The sequence below is a fragment of the Castor canadensis genome, chromosome 10 (genome assembly GCF_047511655.1).
Source record: "Castor canadensis chromosome 10, mCasCan1.hap1v2, whole genome shotgun sequence".
In the NCBI taxonomy this organism is placed as follows: domain Eukaryota; kingdom Metazoa; phylum Chordata; class Mammalia; order Rodentia; family Castoridae; genus Castor; species Castor canadensis.
The window spans coordinates 40,076,926-40,090,173 of NC_133395.1; positions in this window are offsets into that span (position 1 = coordinate 40,076,926).

Genomic DNA, 13,248 nt, shown 5'->3' on the forward strand with positions numbered 1-13,248 from the left:
CACTTTCTGCTGACAGTACTTTCTGCTTGCTGGACAGGCACTCTACCACTTGAGCTAAGCCCCAAACCCTTAATAGGAATTGATTATAAAAGAAAAAAAGAATATAAAAATATAAATATATGGAAGAGTAGGAAGTCATACATTAAAGAGGTTGAAAATGAAAATAATTTTTATTTAGTTAATTTTGCCATTACTCGTCAAACATATTTAAAAATATTTCTTCATCTCTTAGAATAAAATAGGTGATAGAATGTGAAAACAACAGATATAGATTCTGTTTTTCTAAATGTTTATCATTACTATGGAAATAAATATATTATCAAAAATCACTGAAGGGATGGATGAAGTGATTCAAGACTGTGACTGTAGCTACTCACAATTCAGGTAGAGATCAGAAGGATTGTGGTTCAAGGCCAATCCCTGGCAATAAGTTAGTAAGACCCCCATCTCAATCAATGGCTGGATGAGCCTGTCATTCACACTACACAAATTGGAGGCCAGGCTTCCTAGGCACAAAGCATGACTGTATATCAAAATCCAAAGCAAAAGGGCTCATGGAGTAGCTCAAGTGGCAGAGTGCCAGCCTAGCAAGGACAGGTCCTGAGTTCTACCTCCCTAGTGCTGCCCCACTACCCTCCAAATAAAATCACTCAAGTGCACGGTCAATGTAAACACAGATTTTGAGCTGCAAAAACATGATATTTTAAGAGTACATGCTAAAATCATTTAATAACCTCCTTGTATTTTACAAATTTATTTTTTATACTTTACTTTCATTATTGTTATACCAGGGGTACCTTATAACATTTACAAAATTTCTTTGAATTTATCATAGTTGAACCCTGTCTATCATTCTCCTTTACCCCTATTCATGGAATAGTTTCAACAGGTCTCATTTTTCCATTTACATATATATGTACAGAATATTTCCACCATATTCAATCTCTGACCCTTTCATATTCTTATATCCTCCTCCACCCCACAGGAACCAACATCCTAGACAGTATTAGTTTGCCTTTCCTTTCTATGATTTTATCACAAAAAAATGGCCTTTTGTTGTTGTTGTTTAAGATAGCTATATAGGTTTGATTGTGACATTTCCATGTATATGTGCTTTATAACCCAAATTGGTTCAACCCATTTGTTTTTCTCCTTTCTACTTTAGTCTGCTTGTATTTTATAAATTTAAATAAATTGTTCAGAGCCACAAAAGTCCCTGGTGTAACCATTATAAATATAAATAAGATTTGATGGTTTTTACTTTTCAATCCATTTTTTCATATTCTGAAATATGAGAAAACACATGAGTAAGATGAGTTGTGCAATAAGTATTTACTTTCTACTCCCATTTTATTCAATTATATTTTTTATCAAAGTTTATGGTTTCAATTGTTTGAAATTTTCATTTTTGCTTATTTTTGAATTATTCTATGTTTTCAAGTAAGCTGCTTGTTTTGTATTCATTCACAAACAAAAATATTTGGTCAAGGAAGAAATGTCACAGTTTTTCTAATTCAACAAAACAGAAGATATACATTCTTAAGTTGTTCATAAGACATCACAAATATCTGTGATGTTAAAGTTTCAGTCCTCCTTTTTAAACTTAAAAGCCGAATTCATTGTTTCAGATATGCCTCTGTGGAACATGGCAACCTTGGGATTTTTAAATTTTTAAATTGTGTTTTTAAACTGACATTAAAAAAAGTGTAATTCATTGCATGTAAATATGATCTTTTGATTTGTGCATATGTACAGACATGCATACATATGTAAAGAAAGGCTAAATCAAACTATTTAAACTACGCCTATACTTATCAGATTTGTGTTTGTTTATGTAGTAAGAAATTCAAATTACTCTCATAGCAATTTTCAACTACTCAAGACAATATTATAAATTATACTCACCACGCTATATTTTCAAACTTATTCTTCCTGTTCACTGAAATTTTTATCTCTTGAAAAAAATCTGTTTTCTTTTTATCTTCAATTATAATATTTGATTAAAGATAATTTTATTTTTTATATTTAATTATTGTTAAATAAATGTTTTAAAATATTTATTAACTATTTTCAACATCTGTATCATATCAGAGTGGGCTCACTATTTTTCTGTATTAAGATTTTCCTGGATTTTCATAGAATATAATAAGTAAATTTTTTCAACATTTTAAGTGTCATGTTATAAGGCTCTATGTATTCTTTAAGTTCAATGGATAGTATTGATAGTTTTACTTCCGCAGAATGTTAATCTGCTTAATTTTGGATTTCATATTCCAATCTGCTCTCTGTGGTGTATGATTTTACATCAGTTCAGATCAGCTATCAATATGTTCCACAGAACACCTTACTTATATTTAAGTGCATAATACTTTTAAAATTCATAAAACCATTGCCACTATTAACAGATACTATCCAACTCAACCCCAAACTTTCTAACCTAGTAGATATTTGGGTAAAACATGTATTTCTGTCAATAAATGTAAAAAATGACAAAATCATTGAGCATAAATAACACATTTTCATAATCTATTTGTCGGTAGTGGGGCATTTTGACTGTTTCCATAACTTGGCTTTTGTGAATTGTGCTGCAATAAACATGGGTGTGCAGGTGCGTTTTTAATAACCTTCCTCGCATTCCTTTGGGTATAAATCTAAGAGTGGTATTGTTGGATCACATGGCAGATCTATGTTTAGTTTTTTAATAAGCTTCTGCATTGTTTTCCAAACTGGTTGTTGTAACTTACATTCCCACCAGCAGTTCAGGAGTGTTCCTTTTTCCCTGCATCATTTATACACAATGGAATTTTATTCAATCACAAAGAAGAATGAAATTTTGTCATTCACAAGTAAATGTATGGAACTGGAGAACATCATCTTACAAGAAGTTAAGCTCAAAAGGCCGAAAATCACATTCTCCCTCATATGAGGATTACAGACCTGAAACAAATGCAGTAATATTATCTGACATGGGTCACACACTAAGGGGAGAACATGTACTGGAGGAAAAGGGAAAGGGAAGGAGGCCTAAAACTTGAGTGTGGTTGATGTGCTCACTGTATTGGAGCAAATATAGTAATCTTAACTAGCAGAGGCCACTATGGGAAGGGGACCAGGAAGTAGTGAAGAGGTCTGGTAGAGATGAATGAATGTGGGTTGTAATACACATGTGCATGCAAGCAATGCTAAGAATTTCTCTGTATAGATATTTTAATCTCAAACTAGAAATATGCTATTTTTTTCTTATTATCTCTCCAACAAAATTGGAGAAAAAGAGGGCAAAACAGTTTCTGGCCAGAAGAGGGAGTAGGGAGAGGGGAGGAGGTGGTCCAAATAATGTACTCACATGTAAGTAAATATAAAAATGATAAAATAAAATTAAAAACAATGGCTTGATGTAGACAATGAACACCAACATATGGTAGCATCACAGAAAGAAACAAGATATTAAGTTTCTCCTATTAGAATGACTTTGTACCCCCTATAAAGCAGCCTATCCAAAAAATCCAATAATAATAATAATAAAAGAAGAGAAAATGTAATGATGTTGAGCCTTCAATCCTATTGATAGATCACATGAAATTCAGAGGACAGGAAACACATTACACAATAATAAGGGACTACCTATGAAATAACTTGTTTTCCTTAAAAAGCAATTAGAAAATAGAATAAAGTAAATGTAGAGAGAACTTACAAATTGAAAAATACATTTTTCTTCATTATTTTTATTGTTGTTCTGGGTAGGGTTACACTGTGGCATTTACAAAAGTTCTTACAATATATCAAATATATCGCACTTGAATTCACCACCTCCACCATTCTCCTTTATAGTCCCCATTCCTGGAGTAGTTTCCACAGGCATCATTTTTACATTTACATGCATGTGTAAACAGTATTGGCAAAATATTCACCTCCTACACTTTTTCCCTACCTCCTCCCATCTTCTACTGCTATCAGCTCCCTTAGGCAGGACCTATTACTCCCTCCTGTTCTCCAATTTTGTAAAAGAAAAAAAATGACATTTTTGTTTAAGATAACTAAACAGGGAGTTTCCTTGTGTCACTTCCATGTATATGTGTATTACTGCCTAATTTGGTTCATCTCCTCTATTTTTCTTCTTTCTACCTCAGTCTCTTTCTTATGGTGGTTTCAACCAGTTTAAAGAGTCTATATTCATTCTTGTATAGAGAGTATTTCAAACATATTCACCTTCTTAACTTCCTTCTTTTACACTCTCCCTCTCATATGTGAACCTCCCCCATATATGACCTACCTTTAGTTGCTGCAATATAAAGTTGTTCACAATATAAAGTTAACTGCTATACTCCTTTAAAAGACAGAGTAATCTTTTGATAAATCAAGTGTTGAGAAAAGACTAAATCAAACTATTTAACCTCTGTGTTTTTCTTTACATACTTACTTTTTGTGTATGATAGGATTTAGAAGTCTACTTTCTTAGCAATTTTAAAATGCTCAACATACTGTGTCACTGTGATATATAATAGACGGTATGAAATTAGTCTCCTTGACTAGCTGAAACTTTGTGTTCTTTCACCAATATCTCCCTAATTCTCCCATACCTACCACTGGTTAATAATCATTTTATACTCTACCTCTGTGAGTTTGACTTTCACACTCAACGTGTGAAATTATGTAGTTTTTATCTTTCTGTGTCTGGTTTATTTCAATTTAAGTAAATGTCATATAGGTTCACCCATGTTGGGTCAGGAATACTGACTTTTTTTTACAAGCCTGAAAATATTTCATTGCATGTATATATCACAGTTTCTCTATCTGTTTTTCCATTGATGGACACTTGGGCTTATTTCATTCCGTGGCTATTGTGAATAATGCTGCAATTAACATAAGAATACAGATATTTCTTTGATACACTAGTCTGATTTCTTTTGGATGTATACCAAGTAGTGAGATTCCATAATAAAATGGGATGAAATCCTGTGTTTCTCGAAGTTCTTGGGACAACTGAGATACTGCTGCTGACATTTCTTTAGACCTTTCTTACCATCAATACTAAAAGAAGTTAAAATTTCAGTTGGACTGATGTGTTTTCTAATTACAAGCCTTATCTTCATATGCATGAACCAAGAGTTAAGACTTCTGTCCTTTTGATCTGGGCCTGGTAGGAACTTGATTAGATTAGAGAAAAAAATTATGGGGGGAGATTAAAGCACAGGTTCTGATCACAGCTGAAAATTTTTCTTAACAGGGGAAAGTCATTTTTATTTCATCAGATTAATTCATCTGAACAAAATTTTAGAGTCCCAAACTTTTTTAAAAAAAGAAACCTATAAAAAGTATTTGTTAACATATCATGTGAAAATGCTTCTATAGCTTTCTCATTAAACATGGAGGGTAGATTTGGGATAATCTAACTTTAAATATAGAATACAGAATACATGAGAAATTCAGTTTGTCAAGCTCTGTAAGAGATTACCTTATAGCCCTCAGCAGTCATAAACAAAGAAAATGAAATACAGGGGCCATAATAAATTCATTGGAATTCACACTAGGAAAGATAAGACTTATACAGTGAAAACAATGTAAACACTAAGTATCAAGACAAACTACCAGAATGACAGAATCACACAGATTAATTTGAGAACTAGTTTGCTTTTACCAAGCAACTGTATGTCACATGTTCCAGAGTCAGTATGCTGAGGAATTCATATAATATAACATGATATATAATAATTATATATATAAAAGGAAATACATAGGTTTCTAAACGTACATTTGAGAAATATCCAGAGTAACAGGGCCAAAATATTTGTCTCATCATACTTTCTTGATATTAATGCAAATTATGTACATTTTTTAAGATTAAAGATATCTTTCTAATTGGTTAGCTTAAAAGATGTTATTTGTATAAGCACAATAAAAATAGAGTTCTTTTACATTGTAGCAAAAATTTTACACTCACTTTATGCCTCTATAACTAGCATCTCACAGGATGTGTCACAAAATATATATATAGCTCTAACTTTTCAGAGCGGCTGTGCTTACTTCCTTGCTTTAATGACTACTTCACTTTCAAATGGATTTATTAACAGAAATAAGTACACTCTAAACAGATGGTTGTCAGAAATGTGCTTACTTCAAAGAAATAATTGAGAGTTAACAAACACTGCAGCCTGGTGTAGTATAAAGTATCACTGCATTAAGTTGCCATAAGGAATCAAGCACTCAGACCATTTTGAAGAAATAACTCATGTTTATGTAGTTTTTATTTCAGTAATATTAAATGCATACAGTGAATGTGCAAATGACTACACCAAAACTATAAATAACATTCAATAAACTCCTCAAATCTTTTATAAACTGTGTTAAATCCTCTATAAAAATAGTGTCAGGTGCCACCAAAATAGAAAAGATTAATTGTAGTTTTAACCCAGAAAAATAATAAGTTAATGTCTGAATATTTATGACTGATTTGTCTTAAAACTTTTTTCTCCAAACCATCCATATCATGAAATAAAAATACTTTAAGAATATCTAAAATGAATCCCCTGCAATAAAATGTGTCAAATAAAATGCAGTATTTAACTTTCCATCCGATATTAAAATTCTGTGTACCTTGTAGGATGTAATAGCAGCATGTGAAGGTAAGGCATTACGATGAAGACAAAGTACAGTAGACAAACTCAACATTTAATGGGAACCATTTTTAAAGTCAGAGATTTGTGTTTCAAGTGTGAAGAAAATTATAGAACAAACTAAGAAAAATCACTTCAACGAATGAGTGTGCTATTCATTTTTTGAGGAAATGAAGACTCTTTTCTGAGAGAAGTATGGTTCATTTCCTATCATTTTTTGATTTACCCTCAATTTATTCGTTTGAACACCAATTTAGTGTATCCAATAGTGATTTTTTTTCTACGTATTTCATACATATATATTAACTTACTGTGTTTGGTTAAGATGACCAATAATTTGAAATCCTGTTTGATAAATTAAATTGTAGTTTTCACACTCACTAAAGTGCACAAAAGTTTTGATATACAATTAAAATAGCAAGATATATGGAGAAATTTTTAAATATTTTGAAGCATAATTGCAAAAATTTATATTTTATAAGAGAAGATTGTAAAAGTGAATTATTCTAGTTAAATTAAATTCCAGAATTTTTAATTCTTTTACATTTATAATACAAAATATAGCTCAAGTCTTTAAAAGCAATATTTGCTAGTTAAACTGACCCTGTTAAAACGGAGTTGGTAATTTCACCACATTTATGCTTTAAATAGACAAAGAAAAGGAATTTGAAAAGCTGAAATTTTGGATGGTGATTGATTTCATTATTTTCTTTTTTCTATTGTATATTTTTGAGTGTTACAACATAAAGTTGTGATACATATATCTATAAACATATGTATATGTATATGCAATATGCATTTGCACATTTTGAAAAAATTAAATCAAGCTAATTAATCATCTTATATTTTTTATGATGACAACATAGTGAAGCATCAGGAGGAGGAGCTGATCTGGATAAGGTAGGTTGACCACCTTTCAGTCTAGTGTTTCAATTGATCTTGTTTAGTAGTGTTGGAAAATTATTTTTCCACAATGTAGTAGACAGTAATTATAAATTCAAGTTTTTTAATGTATTTGTATATTGCTTGGGGGCAAAAAGAATGTTAAAAGAATGAGAAAGCCATTTGTGGTGATCTTATCTAAGCGAATAAGTAGAACAACACTCAGCCTCTGTTGCTGACATGCAATGCTCCTGACTAAGGAACCTGGGAAGACAATGACATGATAATCATTCAGCCTTTGCATAGCACCATTGTAGCATGGTGAACGTGATGTAATAATAACACTGACATTTATTCTCTGGAAGATGATTCAAATACAAGTTCTTTTTGCACTGAAAAGAAATAAGAAAAAAGGGCTACCTAAAATTTCTTCGTGTTATCAAGCTAATTGATGAAACAGGAAAATAGATAGGACAGGAAGGTACTCACTCCTTATAAAGAAACAGTTTCTTAATATACTCTGCTTACTTTCCTTTGTTTTGTTCTAATTTCACTTTGTGACAGTATGATAAAATTATGTCTAGTGCTGTTTCATAAAATACTTTCTTAATTCCTTCAAAACTCTCTTTATATATGTATGTTATATATGAGATTCAATTATTATTTTGGTTATTTATTTATTCATGATGAATAATTTCACCTCTTAGTAATCTTGGAAGTACCAAAAAACGAGAAAGGTGAATGTCAATGGAGAAAAAGAAAGACAGAAAGATCAGTATCTAATCATGATCATGTATCAAAACCAGACAGATTAGGACAATAGGAGACAGAGTTTATAGGAAGAAAATAAAGGCTGCTCAAGAGAGAACAAATATGATGAGATTATACTGATCTTCTACTCCTTCTATAAATACCCAAAACTTTCTCAAGAAATTGAAAAAAAGAATCAGTAAGTATGGAAAAATTCCAATTGAAAAAAACCTAATATTCTAAATTTAATTGTTAATTTTGGTTTCCTTTCCTTCAACCCTTTAAGGCCATGTTGGTACAATTTATTTGCAAGTTGTGACTACTGGCTATAACTGAATTTAATATGTATTAGTGTAGCAAAAAGAATTATAATGCATTTCTTTTCATTTGAATGTAAGTTCTTCTTTTGTTAATAATACCACACATTTTTTGTATTGAAGTGCAAATCTTTTAAGGTTGAAAACAACATTGCATTTGTTTCAATAATGAACAACTTAGTATTCATTTGTTGGAAAACAGAGATGCAATGTTAGAATCCAGTATTTAATTTAAAAAGAAGTTTATAGTATTCCTCTAAATTATGGTAGTGATTTCTATTGGAAATGTATTTTTTTCATAAAATTTTAGTAGCAATAAGTAATATTATTTTAGTAAAGCTATTTTCAAAATATAGCTTAAATTTGCAATTATTCTATTTAATTTAAAAAACACAAATATTCCAGTTACTTTTCACTATTTTTGTCTATGTGTGGGTAATACAGATAATCAAAAATAGAAAATTCCTGAAAAATTACTCTCTCCATCATTAAAAGCTTTACAAATTGCCACCTGAAAACATGTTTGAAATTTTTCCAGAAAAAGTTAACCACCAAAATATGATATATAGGTTTTAGTACTTTCGTCAGCCAGTATATTGAAAAATAAAGACAGGTCAGGCACAATGGTGCACATCTGTAACCCCAAGCTACTTGGGCAGAAGAATTCAGGAAGATTGTGCTTCAAGGCCAGTTAGTCAGACCCCATCTCAACAAACAAGTCAGGCATCAAGGCTCCCACCAACATAGGAGACACAAGTGATAGGATCACAATTCAAGGTTGCACCGGGGCAAAAAAATCGTGAGACCCTATCTGAAAAATAACTGGAAAACAAAAACTGCTGGAGACCTGGCTCAAGTGATAGAGAAACTGCCTACCACATTTATGGCTCTGATTTCAAACCCCATTACCACAAATGGAAAAAGAAAAAAGGACAGAAACTTTAAAATTCTTCCTAGATATTAAGAGAAATAAGTAGAACTGAAATAAGTAGATTGCTATTGAACTGTTTTAACTAACATAGAACAATTTTGGTTATGATACTTTCATATTGTTCAAATTACTTTTAATAAGTGTAAATGGTTGGCACTTTCAGTCACATATTTGTATTAGTATCCAGTAGTTTACTTAAATTTCTTTTCTTCCTTGCTGCATTACATACTCTTGACCAAATACCTTTATTAATATTACATGTTTTTTGTAGATCTATTTAGTTTTCTTTTACCTATTTTAATAATTTTAATATTTGCACCAGGAAATTTATTATGAAGGCATTCTTAGCTTATCACAATCTGCCTACTATTTGATTTTAAATTCTTCTCTAATAATTTTAATAGCTAAGTTTCTTGGAGTCTGCATTAATTATGCTTTTTTATTATTTTTGTTGTTATTAATGATAATAGTAGATGTGTTTTTATATTTCATGGCTAACATTTTGTTAATTATGCTTAACAGTGTGGATGCTATAGTATAAGGGGCATGAACTCTATTCGTATTAGGAATGTTGAGTGTTGTTATGCATACTTGTATTACTGATGGATCCTTTTGATCTTTATAGGCATAGTTTAATTTTTGGTTAAGCCTTTTATATTTGTCTTATTAATAAGTTGCAACCTGTAATCTAGGTTGTGGCCTTTGCTTCATATTTGGTCTTTCACTTACCTCACCTTAATGCTTCAGATCTCTTCACTCTGGCAGCAGTGGAACTTCAACATCACTGCAGGACTCCTCTGTTTCTATCAGGCCAACTGTTATTTCTTTCTGCTAATCTGATCCTTGCTCTGTATGTCCAAATCCCATTTCTCATTCAAAAACTGTACAAAACTTGGATCCAGACTTCCTCTTCCCTTCTGTTGGTAATTTTGTCCTGATATTCTAGAAACTTCTGTGATCCCGAACTTTAGTTTCTCCCTGTTCTGTTCTGCTCAGCTCTTCTTGGACTCTCCTTGTTTCCATGGCATGCAATGTGCTTCTCGGTGGAAAGCACAGGACGACAGGTATGTCTCTGCTCTATGGAATATAATTTTCAACACTGGCTATTGTCTTATCTTGTAAAGCATTTTTCACGTATTTCACATAAAGTGTTGAGTACTTGACATTTCACTAACTATAAGTTTTAGCTTTAATAATATGGTGCTCTTTATTGAATAAATGTAATTGTTGCATTCTTAAAAATATCAAACATAACATTATTCTATCTTTCAGGTTTTATTTCAAAATCTAGTGTTTTGAAGAAATCCAAAATTCATTAGTGAGTATAATATTTTAGTAGAGCTATTATATTTTAAATGATGAAACAGAACAGATAATCTAGCTGACATGCTACTTACAAAATGTCTTCCTAATTTTTATATAAAAATGTTTCAAAGACTGAAATGTTTAAAAGAACTTCTTAATAATTCTTTAAAAGGGAATAAGTTTCTTAACAGTATATTGATATGTGAGGCTACTTACTTGCACAAACAGAAGCTAGAAATCAATAAAAGAATATCAGAAGAATGAACTCAGTGACACTGTACTGGAGCTAGAGATATGACTATGATTACATATGACATCATACCATTATAAATAGGCATTTTTTCAAGGGATACTATGCACACATATATTTCTATGTTGTTGTTTAGAAGGCTTATAAACAATCCTTTCAAATAACCATGAGCATGTCTCATGCTTATATCATGGTTTTTTGGTACCATGTTCTGGAAAAAAAAATAACTGCAAAAGATAAAAAGAGGAGGGTGCATGCCTGTCAGAAAATCAGACAAGGAGGGAGAATTCGAGCTATCAGTTATTGGAGTATTTGAATAAAACAACAGGTTGATAATGAAAGAGTTAAAACTAATCACTTACTACTCTCATATAGGCAAGAGTCTCAAATGAAAGAAAATGCTGACTCACCTTGTTCAATAAGCTTTCACAAAAGGTCAGGTGTATCAACACAAGAATTGGATTAATGTCACTATTTGGGGTGATCCCAGGAGTATGGAAGTTTTATGAGTCATGAACTTTGGTGAAGGTGGAAGTGTGGATTTGGAGTGGAAATGTATCGGGTATCAGGTGAGAGTGGAGGAAAGTGTTTTAACACTTTTTCACACTTCATCTGTAAGGAGGTCTCAGCAGAGACACTTGAGGACACCTGCCCAAGTCCTAATATTAGAAAAAAGCACAGGAACAAAGAAACTGGTGTGCCAATGAAAACATGTTAAGTACGTGAGTGGTTAGAAGGGACAATAACCTTCAATGGGACTCTCTTCAGAAAGTGCAGTGCATTGGTTGTGTACCTAACCGTGAGTGTTTGTGGGAAGGCAGCTCTCTTCCCTAAGACCTTACAGCAAATCTCTTGTAATTGCCTATATTCAGGACTGAAAAAACACACACAGTTTTTTGCTCAGAAGATGGAACTCTCGGTGTTAAAAATACAAAAGAACAAACCAGAAAGACATCTTTAGGTACAAATATGGTACAAAAAAAGCCAGACAACAAACAAAAAACAATAAAGCAAACAAACAAAAAACACTTCAAAAAAAGCTTCTCAAACCTTAAAAAAAATAACAACAAAAACAGAATCAAATAACCCAGAGAAATTGAAAGTGAGCACTGGAGTACCTCAGACATAGTTGCTGCATATCAATTTTAATGAATGTTTGGGTACCAAAAGACGTTGATGAACCTTATCATCCAAATGGCCACCAAAAAGAAGGAGCCCTGTGCATCAAGTGCCCATGAAAGATCATGAGATGAAGAGAGTTGCCAGAGTGGTCCTTGTTCCAACTCAAAATCTTCTACATTTCTGAGAATCTACCATCCTTTCTATTTTAATCTCAGAAAGGACAGGGACACAAAGAGATTTATATTGTTACATATCCTCAATAAAATCTGTAGAAACAAGAAAATATATCTTCATTTGTATGTATATACTTGCATATATATTTCAGATATGTGTGCGTATATGTTTATAAACAGATATATGTGTATGTAGGCTAAAAATTTAAGAGCCATAGAATAGTTCCACACTCTCCATAATATCTACCACACAGCTGTTGCTTATTATGTTTAAATTTACATATGCTCACATGTTTTTAACATATATTTTTGCATTTGTTTATACCTATGTTCTTTTATATTTCTTTCTACAAGTGTATCTTAATTTTCTTCTCCTTAAAAGTGAGCTAAAGTTAATGATACAACTCTAATGAATGTACAAATGAATATATACATATCGTACATGGAATATACACATGGAAAAGGCAAAGTAAGAACCTGATAGAAGCCTTCTTAGTTACATAGTTCATGCTAGCATCACTAGTAAAATTCATATTGGCATCATGTCCACAAATGTATAATTTAATGAAAGAGCCACTTCTAAGCATGAGAGAACATCAGAGAAGCAAAAAGAGAGAAACTTTTTTTTAATGCCCAACCAATATCCTTCAAAATTACCAAGGTCATGGAAAACAGTGAGACTAAGAGACTATAGAAAATTAGAGAAAGCATGTCCACAACTCTTTTTTGTATCCAAGCAACTAATCACAGCATGACAATCTAGATTACATGATAAATTAGAAAAAAAAATGATATAGTGGGGAACCTGGTGAAAAGCAAATAAAATCTATAGTTTCATTAATGGTATTGTACTAATAACATTAGTTTCAGGGAAGCAGGTCAAGGCCACAAAGGAATTCATTGCAAC